Here is a 17,588-nt window from a genome sequence, read left to right as displayed (position 1 = left end):
TCTCAGGCGACTAACTCTTTGGGTGAGTATGATGTTCGAGAATTCCCGACCCTAGGCAGCTCGATCGAACTTACCTTCCTGTATCGGGTTAACGAGAGAGCTACAACACCTTCCATCAACATGAATCTAGTGGTAAACCCCTGCAAATCGTTTGAAGGGGCGACCATTCCCATTGCTGCATGCGTCTGGAACGCTAATACCGATGCTAATCGGCTCAACGCCGCTGGCCGACAGGAAAATAAATTCCTTGGCTCGTTAAACGGAAAGACTATTTTTCTGTAACAGAAACGATGACATCTATATCTCTAGAAGCCGAGGCGTGGGGTAGCTCGAGTAGTCTCCGTGTTTCAGACGGTTTTTAAAAGCTACCTAATACTTCTTATGGTTACTTTAAGCTTTATGTGTTTTGCGAGCTGTATCAATGAAATTTACAACCAGCCTCTCTGTGTCATAGGAGGACGGTCGCTATTCGTTTAGTTGAAGAGGATCTTCCGCCTTATTTCATAGGAGCACGAAGATGGCTCTCTCGATAATTACTCACTGCACATTCCACTGAAGAATTAGCCATTCGACCCTGTCTTTGGTCATATCACTGTCTCAACCAAAATGGCATCGTGCTTGGACAAACAGGAAGATGAGATCGATTACCACAACGTTGCTAATGTACCACAGGGGTTAGCACCGGTTGAAGCACAGATCAGAAGTGAAGGTGAGGTTCATGGTGCAGAAGCGAGGGATAGGACTCTTAGTTCGCAGAAAATAGGCGAAGGACTATCCTACGCTGAGAAGCCGAGGACCCATTTCTCAGTAATTCAGTCTTCCATAGAATCTCGAAATTGTAAGCGTGCAGCAGAAACAACCTTAAGACGAGTGGTTGCGAATATGGATGAATGGGAGGAGAAGCTCGCTTCCATCGCTTCTAAATTGGACAAACTTTGCTGCGAATTGCAGGACACGACGGAAACTGTAACCCAACAGAAAAATCCGGGCCATCAAGGTCCAAAGAGTAGCATTTAAAAAAAAAATAGATTTCATATAGCAGTGCTGCCAGAGATGTTTTTAACCGACCTTTTCACAGAGGTTCAAGGAGCTGGTGGCAGGACACGGAATTTACCCATATCTAGCGAGTCCTTGAATAAAAAAGATTGAGAGGCTATTTGATGGAAGGGTATAAACATAGAAACATAGGGCAGCACGGTGACGCAGTGGATTAGCCCTGGTGCCTCACGGTGCCGTGGTCCCAGTTTCGATCCCGGCTCTGGATCACTGTCCGTGTGGTGTTTGCACATTCTCCCCGTGTTTACGTAGGTTTCGCCCACACAACCCAAAGATGTGCAGTCTAGGTGGATTGGCCACGCTAAATTGCCACTTAATTGGAAAAAATGAATTGGGTACTCTAAATGTATTTTTCAAAAACATAGAAACATAGAAAATAAATGCAGGAGGAGGCCATTCTATCTCTCTCCACCTGCTCCACCATTCATTATGATCATGGCTGATGATCAAGTTCAATATCCTGATCCACCTTCCTCCCATATCCCTTGATCCCTTTAGCCCCACGAGATCCATCCAAGTCCTACTTAAGATTAAACAACGTTTTGGCCTCAACTACTTTCCGGAGTAGCGATTTCCCGAGATTCACCACTCTCTGAGTGAAGAAATGTCTCCTTACCTCAATCCTAAAAAGTTTACCCCTTATCCTCAAACTATGAGCCCTAGATCTGGACTTCCTCAACAATGGAAACATTCTTTACGAATCTACCCAGTCTATTCCAGTTAGGAGCTTACAAGTTTACATGAGATCCCCTTTCACTCTTCTAAACTCCAGTGAATATAATCCTAACCGACGTAGTCTCTCCTCACATGACAGCCCCGCCATACCAGGAATCAGTCTGTTAAACCTTCGGCGCAGTCCCTCCATGGCAATAACATCCTTCCTCAGATAAGGACACCAAAACTGCACACAATACTCCAGGTCACACAATCCTCACAAATAACCTATATAATTGCAGTAAAACATCTCTACCCCTATACTCAATCATACTGCTATGAAGGCCAGCATACTTCTTTACTGCCTGTGGTACCTGCATGCTTACTTTCATATTGCACGGGGACACCAAGGTTTCACCGAGTATCGACCTCTCTCAATTTACACCCATTCAAATAATAACCCGCTTTCCTATTTTTTCTGCCGACGTGGACAGCCTCACATTTATCCACATTATACTACATTTGCCATGCATGTGCCCACTCACTCAGCCTGACCAAATCTCGCTGACGCATCTCCACATCTTCCTCAAAGCTCACCCTCCCACTCAACTTTGAATCATCTGCAAACTGCAGATAATACATTTCGTTCCCATGCTCATATCATTAATATATAATGTCACCGGTTAGGGTCATAGAATAGTTGCCTGAGGTACCCCACTAGTCATTGCCTATCAAACAGAAAAAAGACCCATTTATTCCAACCTTTGCTTCGTGTCCGCTACCCAGTTTTCAATCCATCAGAAGGTACAACCGTCATCCCATGAACTTTAACATTACATATTAATTTGTCACGTGAGACCATGTCGAAAGCCTTCTGAAAGTCGACAAATATCAGATCCACCGGTTCTCTTTGGTCAACTCTACTATTTATATCTTCAAGCATAATTTTCCTTTCGTAAATCCATGCTAACATTGTCTGATTACACCACTGATTTCCAAATGCTGTGCTATGAAATCCTTGACAATGGACTCCAGCAACTTCCCTATACCGACGTTAGGCTCACTGGTCTATAGTTTAGTGGTTTCCATCTACCACCCTTTTTGAATAGCGAGGTTTCATTCACTATCCTCCAATCTGAAGGAACCATTCCAGAGTCCAAAGAATTTTGGAAAATAACCACTATTGGACCGACTATTTCTATGGCTGCATCATTAAATACTCTGGTGTGAAGATTATCAGACGCTGTAGATTTGTCCACCGATTAATTTCCCCCAAGCCATTTCTTTGCTGATACTAATTTCTTTCAGCTCCTCACTAAAACTTGAATTTCTCAGAACTTCTGGTACATTAGCCATGTCATCCTTTGTGAAGACAGAAGCAAAGTACAAATTCAGTTCCTCTGCCATTTCTTTGTTCCATTAAGAATTCCCCCGTTTCTGACTGTAAGGGACCTACATTCGTTTTTATCAATCTTTTTGTCTTTACATGCCTCTCGAGACTTTTACACTCACTCTTTGTGTTCCCCGCTATTTTACTTTCAAATTGTATTTTCCTCTTCTTAATCAATCCCTTGGTCTGCCATTGCTGAATTTTAATTTGTTCCAAACCCTCAAGTCTTGTCTTGCTAATATGCTTGCCTCTTCTTTGAATCTAAAACTATCTCTAATTTCTCGTGTAATCTATAGTTTGGCTACAGTTGCCTGTGATGTTCTTTGATTTCTGAATGAGGATGGATTTAAAGTGTAGTGTCTCATAATGAATATCAAGTGATGGATTGAACAAAGCTAATGTATTTACACTACAACTGAATAGATTCAACATACCTGTTAAGAGTATGGGGGTGGGGCTGGTTTAGCACAGTGGGCTAAGACAGCTGGCTTGTAATGTAGAACAAGACCAGCAGCGCGGTTCAATTCCCATTCCAGCCTCCACGAACAGGGGCCGGAACGTGGCGACTCGGGGCTTTTCACAGTAACTTCATTGAAGCCTACTTGTGACAATAAGCAATTATTTAGGGGCTAGTTTAGCACACTGGGCTAAATCGCTGGCTTTTAAAGCAGACCAAGGCAGGCCAGCAGCACGGTTCAATTCCCGTACCAGCCTCCCCGAACAGGCGCCGGAATGTGGCGACTAGGGGCTTTTCACAGTAACTTCATTGAAACCTATTTGTGACAATAAGTGATTTTCATTTTTCATTTCATAAGATATAAAAGATAACAGATTGACTAAAACTATGATTCTAATGACACAGCTCCTGATAACACGGCTATTCACTATCTTGACTAACAACTGTTTGAATCAAGAGTATCACGTGATCCACGTGTATGCGCTTGATCGCCATTTTGTGGTTGGATGTAGTTACAATAAATTGTTAACCCTTCATTCTTCTTACAATACACATATTGTCACATCGCCTTTCTTTTAAGTTGTTTGCATATGCATTCAAACATATCTACAGTGCATGGTGCTTGTTGAGGCCATACATGGCTTCACAATATTATTATCCATCAATTAACAATTATTTTCTCTTTTTTACAAATAAAGTTTGTCTGTTTTCTTCCTGAGACGTGTAGATATTCTCAGTGCAATCTTGTCTTGCAGTTGTGTTTGGTTATTCGGCAAAGCTTCCATATGGTATTGTTCCAATGCTGCTGTTGTTGTGTTCACTTCTGGAATGATGCCTACTGGACATTCTGTTGGAGTCGCTTTGACCAGCTCTGTATCTATTGTGCTGCTTGGGAATGTGGGTTGAGTCACCTTTGCCTTAAGAAGTGTCTGCGGTTTTTCCTTAAGATAGAACTTTCTTCCGTTACTACTATATAGGAATGCGGATCTACCTGACATGTGATATGTGCCATGCTCGACCATCCATTTGGCAGTTGTACTCTGAGAGTATCACCTTGTCCTAGTGATGATAGTTGTTTTGCTATTCTGTCGTAGTATTTCTGTTGTTTCCTTTTGTTCTGTTTGATTTTTCTGATTGCATTTTCATTTTCAGGATTTGTTGTTGTAAGAGACGGTAACATGGTGCATTTCTTTTGATTCAGCAGCAACTGTGCTGGAGAGTATCCTGCCGCAAGTGGTGTCACGCTGTCGGTTAACAAAGCTAAGTTTGGGTCGCTGTTTGAATCCCCAGCTTTCTTGAGTAATATCTTGGCAACATGCAGTCCCTTCTCAGCCTTTCCATTGGTCTGTGGATGATACGGGCTGGAGGTTAAATTATGGAAGTGATATTGTCTGAAAAACCCAGTGCACGCGATGCTATCAAAATACGGTCCATTGTCACTCATTCCGTGAATGGGATTCCATGCCTAGCGAATATTTCTTTCAGAGTCTTGAGGACTGCCTTTGAGCTTGAGTTGGGTAGTTTCAGTACCTCAGGGTAATTCGAAAAATAGTCGATGACTAACAAGTATGCACTGCCTTGAAAGAAAAATAGATCAATGCCTACTTTTGACCACGGTGTTGTGACGATTTCGTGCATAGTCAGTGCTTCATTTTGTTGATGGGTCTGGTTCTTCTGACACGTTTCACATTATACAACTAGGTTGCAAATGTCATTGTTGAGTCTCGCCATACACGGACTCTCGAGCTCTTCGTTTACATTTCCCCATCCCATATGGGCTTCATGCACCTTGCTGAGGATCATTTGTCATGAAGAAGTCAGTATTACAATACGATTTTACCTGAGCACGAGTCCATTGGCAATGCTTAATTCTGTTTGTATGTTTCAGTAGTTGGAACAAGTTCCTTTGGGCAAATCATCCCACATGTATTTTAATACTTCTTGGATAATTGCGTCCTTACTTGTTTCCTCTTTGATCAATTTCGACTTGTCATCATACACAGGTAGGTGCTCTTCAATGAGGGTTGCTAAAGCTTAAGTGATCTGTATGATGTCTGTCGCCCCGGGATCATTGGTTGCACGTGATAGTGCATAGCTGCAACTTTCCTGGCTTGTCGACTAACTCAAAATCGTACCTTTGAAGTGTCATTACCAGTCTCTGTAGTCGTGGAGACATGTCGTTAAATTCTTTTTGATAATTAAGACGAGAGGACGATGATCGGTTTCAACCGAATATGGGTAACCCACACACGTACTTATGGAATTTGCCTATACCTGTGGGTAGACCCAAACACTCCTTTTCAATTTTCACACACAGCTGCTTAGTTCGTGTCATTGCTATTGAGGCATATGCAACTGGATGCCATAGTGCTTCAATTGTCTGCTGTAACAGCACTGTTTTCTTTGCTGGCATCGGCCGAGATCTCCTACTGCTTTTGCTATCTAAGAACGACAGAACTGGTGCTTTCGTGCGTGCTGTTTTCAAATCAGACCACTCTCTGTTATGCTCATCAGACCAATTGAACGTCACATTCTTTCGGATAAGCTGTCTTAATGCCATGGTGCATGATGGCAATTTTGGCATGAATTTTCCCAATACATGACAACACCTAGCATCACTAGGACTGCCTTCTTGTCTTTTGGACATGACATTACAGTAATGGCTGCGATCTAGTAATGGCTGCTATCTTGTCACTGTCTGAATGGACTTCTTGAGTTGATAGTTAAAATTAGTCTGGAGATGCCAAGTTGGCATTTCGCTCTGTTCAGTTTGAGACCAAACTATGCAATGCGCTTCATGGCTTGCAGATGTTGTGCATTATGTTTTTCTTCATTTGATGACCAAATGATTATATTATCCATGTACACTCGTACACCTGTGATACCGTCGACCACCTGTTCCATAGCCCGATAAAAAAATTTGGAAGCTGAAATAATCCAGAAAGGCATTCTGTTGAAACAGTATCCCCGTGTGTTAAACATGCAGAGTTTTTTGCTTGCACCATTTAATTCTAGTTGCCAAAACCTGCTGGATGCGTCTAGCTTGATAAATATCTTGGCACTGACATTCCACCAGTAATTTCCTCCCTTTTAAGAATCGGGGCAGTGTTCCCGCTTAATATTCTGATTCATATCCTTGGGATTGATACAGATTCTCAGGTCACCATTGGCTTTCTTGACACAAACCATAGAACTGACCCAGTCTGTTGATTCTTCCACGTTGGTGATTATTTACAACTGCCACATATACATATGCTCAAGTTCCACTTTTAAACATTCCCTCAAAGGAGCCGGTGCCCTCCTAGGGAAATGAATTACTGGTTTGCCATTTGCATTTAACTGGATTTTGTGTTCATATGATAATGTTCCCGTACCATGAAAGACGTGAGGAAATTTCTGAATAATTACCTCAATATGATCATTCCAATTGGAACAAATCCTGCCCGAGCTGTAAGTGTGTTTCACGACCTACAGACTCCCACATGCCTGAGCACCAAGTAACGATGATGTAATTGGTTCAACAATCTCGAATTGAATTTGAATTTCTTTCTCTTTGACTTCAACAGTTAAATAGCAAGTACCCGTATGGTTATCAAGTTGCCATTATAATCTCGCTGTTGACAATAATTCTCGTCATTGACTGGTTGTATCCTTTGTCTAGCTATATCTACCTGATTAATAGCATTGACTCTTGCTCCTATATCGAATTTTACCTTGATGTTAGTTCCATTTATTATGAAAGGAATCGTCCATCTGTATTTTGAATGATTTAAATGTGCTTAAAATTTTCCTAATTGGGAAGTTTTTGACGTGTGTTTTCTATGCTTTCCACTATTTCAACAAAGAAGGAATCCTCTAAGTCAAATTCATCTTCCTCTGAGTCACATTTGATCGCTTGTTTTAATTTCTTTTAATGATTACTTCTTGAACAGCTCTTCCTTTGTTTACTATACTGAGCTTTTAAAACTGCTGCAAATTTGTTCCTGATCTACTTGAGATGCGTAATCGTTGAGCTTGTGACATTTAGCTCAGGTTTCTCCATATGCAGGACATTTCTTAATCTGATGCGTGTGCCACACCTTCTAAACGGAATGACGCTCACGACGCCATATGTAAAATGGCTGCCGTCATTCTTAAAATGGTTGCCGAATGGAGCACGTTTTTTTCTAGGTGCGCCATTGTATTAATGGCATCGTCCACATTGTCCGTTTTCACGCCACTTTCTCCGACACTCATTTCTGAAAATTGATTTCTTGCAAGTTCGCTTGCTCCTCACATACTGATTGTGCCTTTTAAAGTCAAATTAGACAGTCACAATAAACTTTCTTGCAGTTCGTCACTTTCTACTCCGTCGATTATCTGATCTTGCAAACATGAGTCTAGGAGAATCAAGAAATTTCATGTCCGTGCTTTTAGTCTCAGATCTGTTTTGAAGCAGTCAAGCGTTTCACCTGCTTGTTGCACCCTTTGCTTAAACAAATACCGTTCAAATATTTTGTTTTGTTGCAACTGGCAGTGCTTGTCAAACATCATATAATCATAGAATTCACAATGCAGAAGGAGATCATTCGGCCCATTGAGCCTGCACCGGCCCTTGGAAAGGGCACACCATCGAAACCCACGTCACCATCCTATCCCCATAACCCAGTAACCCCAACTAACCTTTCTGGACACTAAGGGCAATTTAGCAATGCCAATCCACCTAACCACCACATCTTTGGACTGTGAGAGGAAACTGGAGCACCCGCAGCTAAACCCACGCAGACATGGGAAGAACGCACAGACTCGGCACAGACAGTGATCCAAGTTGGGAATCGAACCTGGGACCTTGGAGCTCTGAAGCAACTGTGCTAACCACTGTGCTACCGTGCTGCTCCTCTATAACTTTGTCGTATTTTTTTCAATCTGCCTCATCCTCAAACCGGAATGAGGTAAGGATTTCAATGGCTTGCGAGCCAGCCAGTGTTAAAAACTTTGCGATTTGCGCTGGCCGTTTCTCGGTCAAATGCAGATATATAAAATACAAACTGCTGCTTGAAATTACACCAATTAACGTCTACTTTGCCTGAAGCACTTCGACTGGAATTTGCTTCGCCGTGGTCGTTGAAGTCAGATTCTGGATACAAATGTTTCTCAATTTTTTCACGGAAATTTCTTGCAGTCTTCTCGGTTCTTTCCGCACCTTCCAACTTATCTTTAGCATGCACACCTTGTACCATTTGATGTCCACGCCTGGTATCATGTGATGTTCTTTGATTTCTGAGTGAGGATGGCTTTGAAGTGTAGTGTCTTACAATGAACATCAAGCGATGTATTGAACAAAGCTAATTTATTTACATTGCAACTAAGTAGATTCGACTTGCTTGCTAAGATACAAAAGATAACAGATTGAAAAAAAACTATGGTTCTAACTACACAGCTCCTGATAACACAACTATTCACTATCTCGACTAACAACCAACTCTCCGAATCAAGAGTATCACGTGATCCACGTATATGCGCGTGATCGCCACCTAGTGGTTGGATGTAGTTACAGTAATTTGGTAAACCTTCATTATTCTTACAATGCACGTATTGTCACATTCCCTTGCTACTCTATGCCAAATAGGAATAAACAACTTTTGGAGTTCATCTATTCGTTCGTTGAATACCTGCCTTTGCCTGTTCATTGCCCTTCATTTCAGTTAAATTTGCCAATCCGTCAGAGCCAACTCATGGCTCATACCATCATTGTTACCTTTATTGAGGTTCAGGATCCTGGTCTCAGAATCAACTACCTCACTATTCACCTAGATAAAGAATTCGACCTTAACGTGGTCACTCATCACCAAGGGTTCTATCGCAACTAGGTTGCCAACTTATACTTTCTCATTGCACAACACCCAGTCTAAGATAGTTTGTTCCCCTGTTGGTGCCTCAACATAGTGTGACAGAAAACCATCCCACGCACACTCCAGAAATGCCTCCTATATTTTGTACTGTGGCTAACTTGAGTCACCCAAACTATATTCAGATTCAAGCCACCAATAATCACTGATGTTCCTTTATCACGTGTGACAAATCCCAAATTTCTTTACCCGTCAGTCTGGCCTCAATAAAAGTCGAGATGGATTTGCAGGTACAGCATTAGTTATTTTATTTAGCTTGCAAGCTTGTTTCATTTCACAGAAGCATAGGACACATCTAGCCTCCTACATCCCGGAAAGCGAATGAACAAAGAGACAAAGGGATCTCTGCAAATCAATTCAAATGGTATTAAGTTTCACATACACGATTCCCATAGGTCAGCCTATACCCCTCCTGACCTAGTCAGACATTCTGATTGTCTCACTTCCAATCCCTTCCTCTGGCCCCTATTACCCAGCATCCTTTTCTCCTCCTTTGGTGGACATACCTCTTCCTGCTTTGCCATGTGGTCTGAAATCCTTTGTCTGTGAACTCACCAGAATGAGACTGGCCTATCTCTACATTACAGTAACTAATATCTCTAAAGTAACTATTTTATATCACATTCGTCACGTGCATCTCCGATTTCCTGTCTAATTCTATTCCCAACATCACAACTGCAGTTTGGTAGTCAGTATACCACCCCTGCGCATATTTAATTGCCCCTTGGTGTTTGTTACCTCGAACCAGACAGATTCCACATCATCTGTTCTAATGTATTTCCTCAATATTGTATCCATATGTTCGATAATAAACAATGCAACTCCACACCTTTTCCTTTCTGCCTGACCTTCCTAAAAACTGAATAGTGATCAATATTATCCTACCCTTGATCTCTGTAACCACAACTGTATCATATTCCTTTATATGTATCTGCACAATTAATTTAACCATTTTTTTTGAATGCTCCATGCGTTCAGGTACACAAGCTTAAGGCTAGTCCTTTTAACCTTCCTTGTTCGCCCCAACTCTTTTTTACAGTGTAATTATCTGATGCCGGCCCATGATTTCTCTGCCTATCACTGTTCTTATTCTCATTTCTGCCTTTTTCTCTTGTTCTTGATTCTCCCTTATATGAATCATTATATAGATTCCCATCCCCCCGCTATACTAGTTCAAAAGCTCCCCAACCATTCTAGCAAGTACACCTACAAGGATATCAACACCATTCCTGCCCAGGTGTAGCCTATCCAGTTCTTACAGGTCCCACCTCCCCAGAACCGGTCCCAATCCCCAGAAATATGAAGCCCTTCCTTTTCACACCATCTCTTCGGCCGTGTATACGTGCAATACATCCTATTATTTCTACTCTGACCAGCACGTGGCAGTGGTAGTAATCTTGATATCACTATCTTTGAGTTTGACTTTTCAACTTTCTTCCGAACTCCCTATATTCTGTTTTCAGGACCTCATCCCTTTTTTACCTATGTCTTTGGTAAAGGTGTGCACTACAACCATTGGCTGTTCACCCTCTCCCCCCAAATGTCCTGTATCCGCTCCGAGACATCCTTAACCCTAGCACCAGGGAGACAACATACCATCCCAGAGTCTCGTTTGCGGCCACAGAACCCCTATCCATTCTCCTTACAATCGAATCAACTACAACTATTGCATTCCCACATTTCTTACTCTACCCTCGACAGCAGTACTAACTGTGATGTAACGAATTTGGCTGTTGTTGCTTTTCCCTGAGAGGTAATTTCCCTCAACACTATCCAAAACGCCATATCTGTTTTGCAGCGGAATGGCCAGAAGAGATTCCTGCACTGGTCACCCATTTCCTTCCTGCCTGTAGAGTCTGAGGCGGTGGTATGCTATACACGACATTCTCCGCCTCACGAGTGCTCCACTGTGTCCTCACCCGCCACTGCAGCTCCGAAACTCGGTCTTCCAGGGGCTGTCACTAGAGACACATCCGACACACATGATTGCCCCGGGCACTGGAAATGTTCCCGGCCTCCCACATGGAGCAAGAAGAGCAAAGTGTTCAATGGGGCTGATAGGTAAACCATTTCCTTGGTTGGGCTAACACCAATCAATGGGTCATCAACTTAGAATTTGAACTAGGATATTCATAATGGAGGTAATGATAATGGCAGTTTTGTTTTGTAAAGGGCAGGGGCGTCCTGAAAACCCTCTGCTTCAAAGGTATATGGGTGCTGGGGCGTAGTGGTGGGGGACAATTGGGGTGAGAGCAATGGGTTTCTGTTATATCAGACTATCAGATGATGGTCAAAAGGAGGACACATTGAATCGTGGATCTGGTCAGCCATTGTATAATTGAATACCAAGCATAATTAAGGGTACAGCGGCTACATCTTCAACGTGGACATTCGACTAGCTCCTCCAGCCCGTTGTCAGCATATCTGCTTTCTGGAAAGGATACAGAAGGAATCGAATCTTTGGAGAATAACATGGACCTTGCCTTTTTTAAGACATTTTCAATGCTTTCAAAAGGAGAATGCATATATTGTATCATTTATCCTGATAGCCTGAAGTCTGTGCGACCCTTTGGCCAGCTCTGCTCCGAGGAAAATGTCATTTCAGACATTTAAAGCTGTCGAGCCCCTCACTACCGCCACTCTATCAACATTATAAACTCCAGAACCGCTATTTGGAACCGTGCATGTGGAACGGTGTACCTCAGACCGTTCGCTCAAATGGTAGACTCAATGTGAACAAAATTTATTTTGTTGTAGACCAGTGCCCGGAATGGGCGTGTTGTCATGCGAGGAAAGTTTGAACAGGGAAGGCTTGGATCCCTTGGAGTTTAGAAGAGTAAGATAGGAGTGAAACATTGAAGATCTTGAGAGCTCGTGACAGGGCGCTGTGGAGAGGATGTATTCTCTTGTAAGAGAATTTGAACTGCCGGTATCACTGTTTCAAAATAAGCCATTGCTTATTTAAGACAGGGGCTAGGAGACTTTTAAAGAAGGGGGTTCAAAGGTTTTCGGATGTAAGCGAGAATGTGGAGTTAAGGTAAAAATCAGATCAGCCCTTATCTTATTGAATGGAGCAAGCTCAGGGGTGAAGGCCCACTCCTGCTCATAATTCAAATGTTCATACATTCGTTTGTTCGCATATTTGAGTTGATTTCAGAACATATATTGATTTCTTCAATAAAGCCGAATTTGCCACGAAGAGGTAATTTGTGCTCCTTTAAGACTTTGGATATAGACAATTGTAAGAAAGCTGAGCCAGCAAGTGGCATGTTGTTGCAGGTTGGGGTTATTGCTGATTTGTTGATTTGAGCCCTGGTTTCTGAATGTCCTGCGGGTTTTTGGTGTGCCTTTCTTTCGTCAGCAGATCTGTTGTTCCAACCACCCCAACCCACCTCCCCCAACCCCGTCCTGAACGACAGGTTATGTTAAGTGAAATTTGATCAAAAATATAGCAGATGTTTTGTCTTCTAACTTAGCTTCTAGATCAGTGCACATATGTGAACATTGGCCGACAGTTTGCAAAACGTATTGGTGATGCCGTCACACCTTTTTGACTTCATGGGCTCGACGTCCGTTACCCATAGGGGCTGGTTTAGCACACTGGGCTAAATAGCTGGTTTTTAAAGCAGACCAAGGCAGGCGACTAGGGGCTTTTCACAGTAACTTTATTTGGCCTACTTGTGACAATAAGCTAATTTAATTTTCATTTTTCAATTTCATCGTTAGACAGTTGAAGTATCCTTCACTCGATGATAATAGTATGAAGCTTTCTGGAGGAATTATGGGAACTTTTGTTTGTCTTTCGTTCTGAAAACCATAGCCTCAAAGGGTCATAGAGTCATTACCCTGCTCATCAAACTGCTTTTTTGCTGTATTCCATTCGTGTTTTTCTAAATTGCGCGATTGAGTAATGGGAGAGCTACAAAGCATACATCTGAAATTGACAAAATAACTAAGACGCCATATTCGTTTTGGGAAACAGCATGAAACGAACGATAACGAATCAGCCGACAGAAGTACACATGTCCAGGCTTTCATTTGTATTCAGTTACATTAAACAAAATTTCGGAAGAGGCGCATCACCGCTGGCGAATGAGAAATCAATGCGTTCACACGATTGCCAAAAGTCACACTTTTTTTCAACAACGAAATAAAAAGCAATCATTTCAACAAGAATGTTTCCTTCTGTTATGCATGTGCCAACAGCAAACTCGATCGTTAGTTGCTCATCTGCCATTAAAGGTAGAATTTTGAGTGGCACGGGGTTCATTCAAGTCAATGGGCCAGTTTATTTCCCCGAGATAAATGTAGTGAACCATTAGGGTATCCGCAAAGAGCTGGACAATCCTGGTGCAAGCCTGTATGTTCAACGCAAAGGCCGCACAATTAGAACCTAACACCTCATGCAGGCTTTGAAGACATATTTGAATGTTCAAGCAGTCTCAGGTACACTGTTAAATAATCCACCAGCCTAGATGGCCAACCCTGCCGATCCCCCGTAACCCTAACCACAGGAATTTCCTGAAAGCGGAGGCCACTTTTAATGTTAATGTTTGTAAATGTTGGTCAAGGTGTGCCTCCATTTAGAAGAGGTCTCTCTCGCTCTCTCATTTATCAACCATACCATCCAGCTGCTTCCAAGCTGAAAGGCATCTGATTGACCTTCCAACTATATGATTACATACACCATCTTAGGTGGACGACAAGACCATTAACTGGTCACCTTGGGGATGTCACATTGAGTGACAGTTGGACACAGCGTAGGAATCAAACGCCCTTCCGGGTAATCTCCCGAATCATCGTTCTTCTAAATATTTCCAGTTCAAACAATTATGTCTGCTGGAAGCATTTGCCTATCATTTTCTTTATTAATTTGCGGGTTATGGGCGTCGCTGGTTAGGCCAGCATTTTTTGCCCATCCCTAATTGCCCTTCAGAAGATGGTGGTGAGGTGCTTTCTTGAAACGCTGACGTCTTTGAGGTGTAGGTACACCCATTGTGCTGTTAGGGAGGGAGCTCCAGGATTTTGCCCCAGCGACAGTGAAAGAACAGCGATATATTTCCAAGTCAGGCTGGTGACTTGGAGGGAAACCGCCAGGTTGTGGAGTTCCCAGGTATCTGATACTCGTACTGGTCGCGTGTTTGGAAGGTGCTGCCGAAGGAAATTTGGTGAGTTAGTGCAGTGCATCTTGCAGATGATACACACGGCTGCCACTGTTCGTCGATACTGGAGGGGTTGCATGTATGTAAAAGGTCTTTGTCCTGGATGGTGTCGGCTTCTTGAGTGTTTTTGGAGCCGCACTCATCCAGGCAAGTGGTGAGTATTCCATTACACTCAAGACTTCTGCCTTGTAGATGGCGGACTCAGGCTTTAGAAGATCAGGAGGTGAACTACTCACCGTATGATTCAAACATTTCTCTGATGACATAAAGAAATCGTCCGAAGATCATTTGTATGGGGACGTTATTTCATAATTTCCATTCAGTTCTCTCTGAATTAGTGATCCCTGACAGTTAATTAATCTTATTTTACTGATGTTCCAATCTCCTTGGATAATTGTGTTCAATAACAACATCACCCCTATGAATTCAACTGACAGTACGGTAGCGGCTTAATTAATATTTTGAGTAGGCATTAGCCTTCGGCTACAGACTGCGTTTATATAAATGCTGCAAAGAATAATCAGGCAATTGTCGAGTACAGATTTGGTTACGCTTTTGAAAATGCATTACAGATTCGGTCTCCTTTTATTTTTGTGCGCCTATATTCTGGCAAGTGTTGACACAGTTTGCAAAGTGGAAAGGAAGCTTAACTTGCCCGGATTAGTAAATGATAGCTTAATAACAATTGGAGGACTGTTCCCCGTCCACTTTCGAGTTGTGGAGCCAGATTTAACATTTAAATCCCCGGCGGAATCTTTGCATTGCGAAGGGTGAGTTGCAATTTATTACATATGAATAGTTGTCTCCAATCATGACGGAAGTTATGCATCATAGTTGTTAGCCACTAATAACTAACCTAATCAATTGGATAATTCACCAATTCCTCATCGTTTGTCGCAAACCGGAGGTTAGTAGGTGCTGCAATCAAAGCTTGTTCCAGCTATGTTGCTTTTGTTATTTAAACCCCAAGTTAACAAGCCACCCCTAAATTGTTGGAAAGATATGAAAGGATTAGGAGTGTGTTGAGGATGACACATTCGAATTCCTGAAGCTAATCTTGACATTGCAACGGCTGTTGAGAGATGTAAGGGCATCCAGGTTTCGAGGAATGACGATCCAAAATATTTGTGACCCTGTAATTGGAGTACATGCAAAAAAGAGCGACAGTTAAGTGAGCACTGCTCAAAAAACTATGATTGTGATATATTCTAGTATTCTTGTGATGGATGCTAAATATGTGGAGGGAGGCTCCGATGTTGATAAATGTTGAAGACTAAGCATAAAATAATTACAACATCAGGGACATACTTGGAAATGAAAATCGCTTATTGTGACGAGTAGGCTTTTTTTTTCATAGAATTTACAGTGCAGAAGGAGGCCATTCGGCCCATCGAGTCTGCACCGGCTCTTGGAAAGAGCACCCTACCCAAGCCCACAACACCCTATCCAAGCCCACAACACCCTATCCCCATAACCCAGTAACCACACTCAACCAACACTAAGGGCAATTTTGGACACTAAGGGCAATTTCAGCATGGCCAATCCACCTAACCTGCACATCTTTGGACTGTGGGAAGAAACCGGAGCACCCGGAGGAAACCCACGCACACACGGGGAGAACGTGCAGACTCCGCACAGACAGTGACCCAGCCGGGAATCGAACCTGGGACCCTGGAGCTGTGAAGCAATTGCGCTAACCGCTTTGCTACCGTGCTGCCCCTTAAATAGCGGGGTTGTTCCCAATGCTGAATAGACTCCATTTTTTTCCCATGAAGCTTCAATGAAGTTACTGTGAAAAGCCCCTAGTCGCCACATTCCGACGCCTGTTCAGGGAGGCCGGTACGGGAATTGAACCGTGCTGCTGGCCTGCCTTCGTCTGCTTTAAAAGCCATCGATTTAGCCCAGTGAGCGAAAGATACGGGATTAAATTAAATGGACAGCTGGGAACTAAAATCGCTCAAAATCTGGGACAAAATCCAGCATTCTAGCCGTGCCCAGCGTGTCATCCAGTACTACTGGAGAGAATGGGTGAGTTAATATTTCAACAGTACTCACTTCGTTCGAACTGGGGGACATTAAACTGCTTCTTATTAATTATATGTGTTCAAAGTTGCACTACAATTTAAACTGTTGGTCGACATACATGAGCATGTCCTGATGATTATGGAAAACCACGAATTTCACTTAAGGGGAAATCAGGCGGTTTCTAGAACAAATGCTCGCCCCCCAGAGCCAGATTACACATGAAATAAAATGAAATTTTGCACAGGAGTTTTTTTTTGTTCATTCACGGAATGTAGGCATCGCTGTCTAGACCAGCATTCATGGCTTATCCCTAGTTTCTCTTCAGAATATGATCCTGCCGCAGTCCCTGAGGTGTAGGCACATCGTCAGTGGTGTTAGCGAGGGAATTGCAGGATTTTGACCCAGCGACAGTGAAGGGACGGCCGATATGTTTCCAAATCAGGATGGCGAGTCACCTGGAGGGGAATCGTCATTTCATGGGGAACCCAGGTGTATGCTGGTCTTGTTCTTCTACATGATCGTGGTCGAGGGTTTGGAAATGCTGCCCAGAGAACTTTGGCGAGATCAGATAGTGCATCTTGTAGATGGTGCACAGGACTGCCGATGTTCGTCGGTGGTTGAGGGATTGAATGTGTGTGGTATTTGCGGGATTAATGGACGATAACTTTTAAGGGTGAGTTTCAACACCGAAGGTGCGTTACCAGAATGCCTTACAAACAAAATAATTTACATTAATTGGAAAATTGCTTATGTTCAAGATATACGTATTAATGTATTATTAATGTACTGTATTAGAAGGTTAAACATGTAAATCAGTTAACGTGTACTGTTAGCACCGAAGAAAAGTCTGTTGGAGCCATTTCCTTTGCAGTTCATGGAAATTAAAACTCAATTAATCCATACATTACTAGATTATCCATGGCAAAGATGACCCATTTCCCCGCTTCACCTCAGCC

At 42.6% G+C, this 17,588-nt stretch overlaps 1 protein-coding gene across 1 annotated transcript in view; it reads left to right on the top strand.

The window, feature by feature from the left end:
- The first annotated feature begins 462 nt into the window (after nt 1-462).
- LOC140389507 (extracellular calcium-sensing receptor-like) overlaps nt 463-17,588 on the top strand; it is a 36,170-nt gene continuing 19,044 nt past the window's right edge. The window contains exon 1 of the mRNA XM_072473654.1: nt 463-709. The gene's annotated coding sequence lies outside the window, so the exon portion shown is untranslated. The remainder of the gene's footprint in view (nt 710-17,588) is intronic.

Source organism: Scyliorhinus torazame, chromosome 14 (assembly GCF_047496885.1).
Source record: "Scyliorhinus torazame isolate Kashiwa2021f chromosome 14, sScyTor2.1, whole genome shotgun sequence".
NCBI classification, from domain to species: domain Eukaryota; kingdom Metazoa; phylum Chordata; class Chondrichthyes; order Carcharhiniformes; family Scyliorhinidae; genus Scyliorhinus; species Scyliorhinus torazame.
Note: the sequence above shows the minus strand (reverse complement) of the source record. Positions and strands in the feature narration are given on the sequence as shown.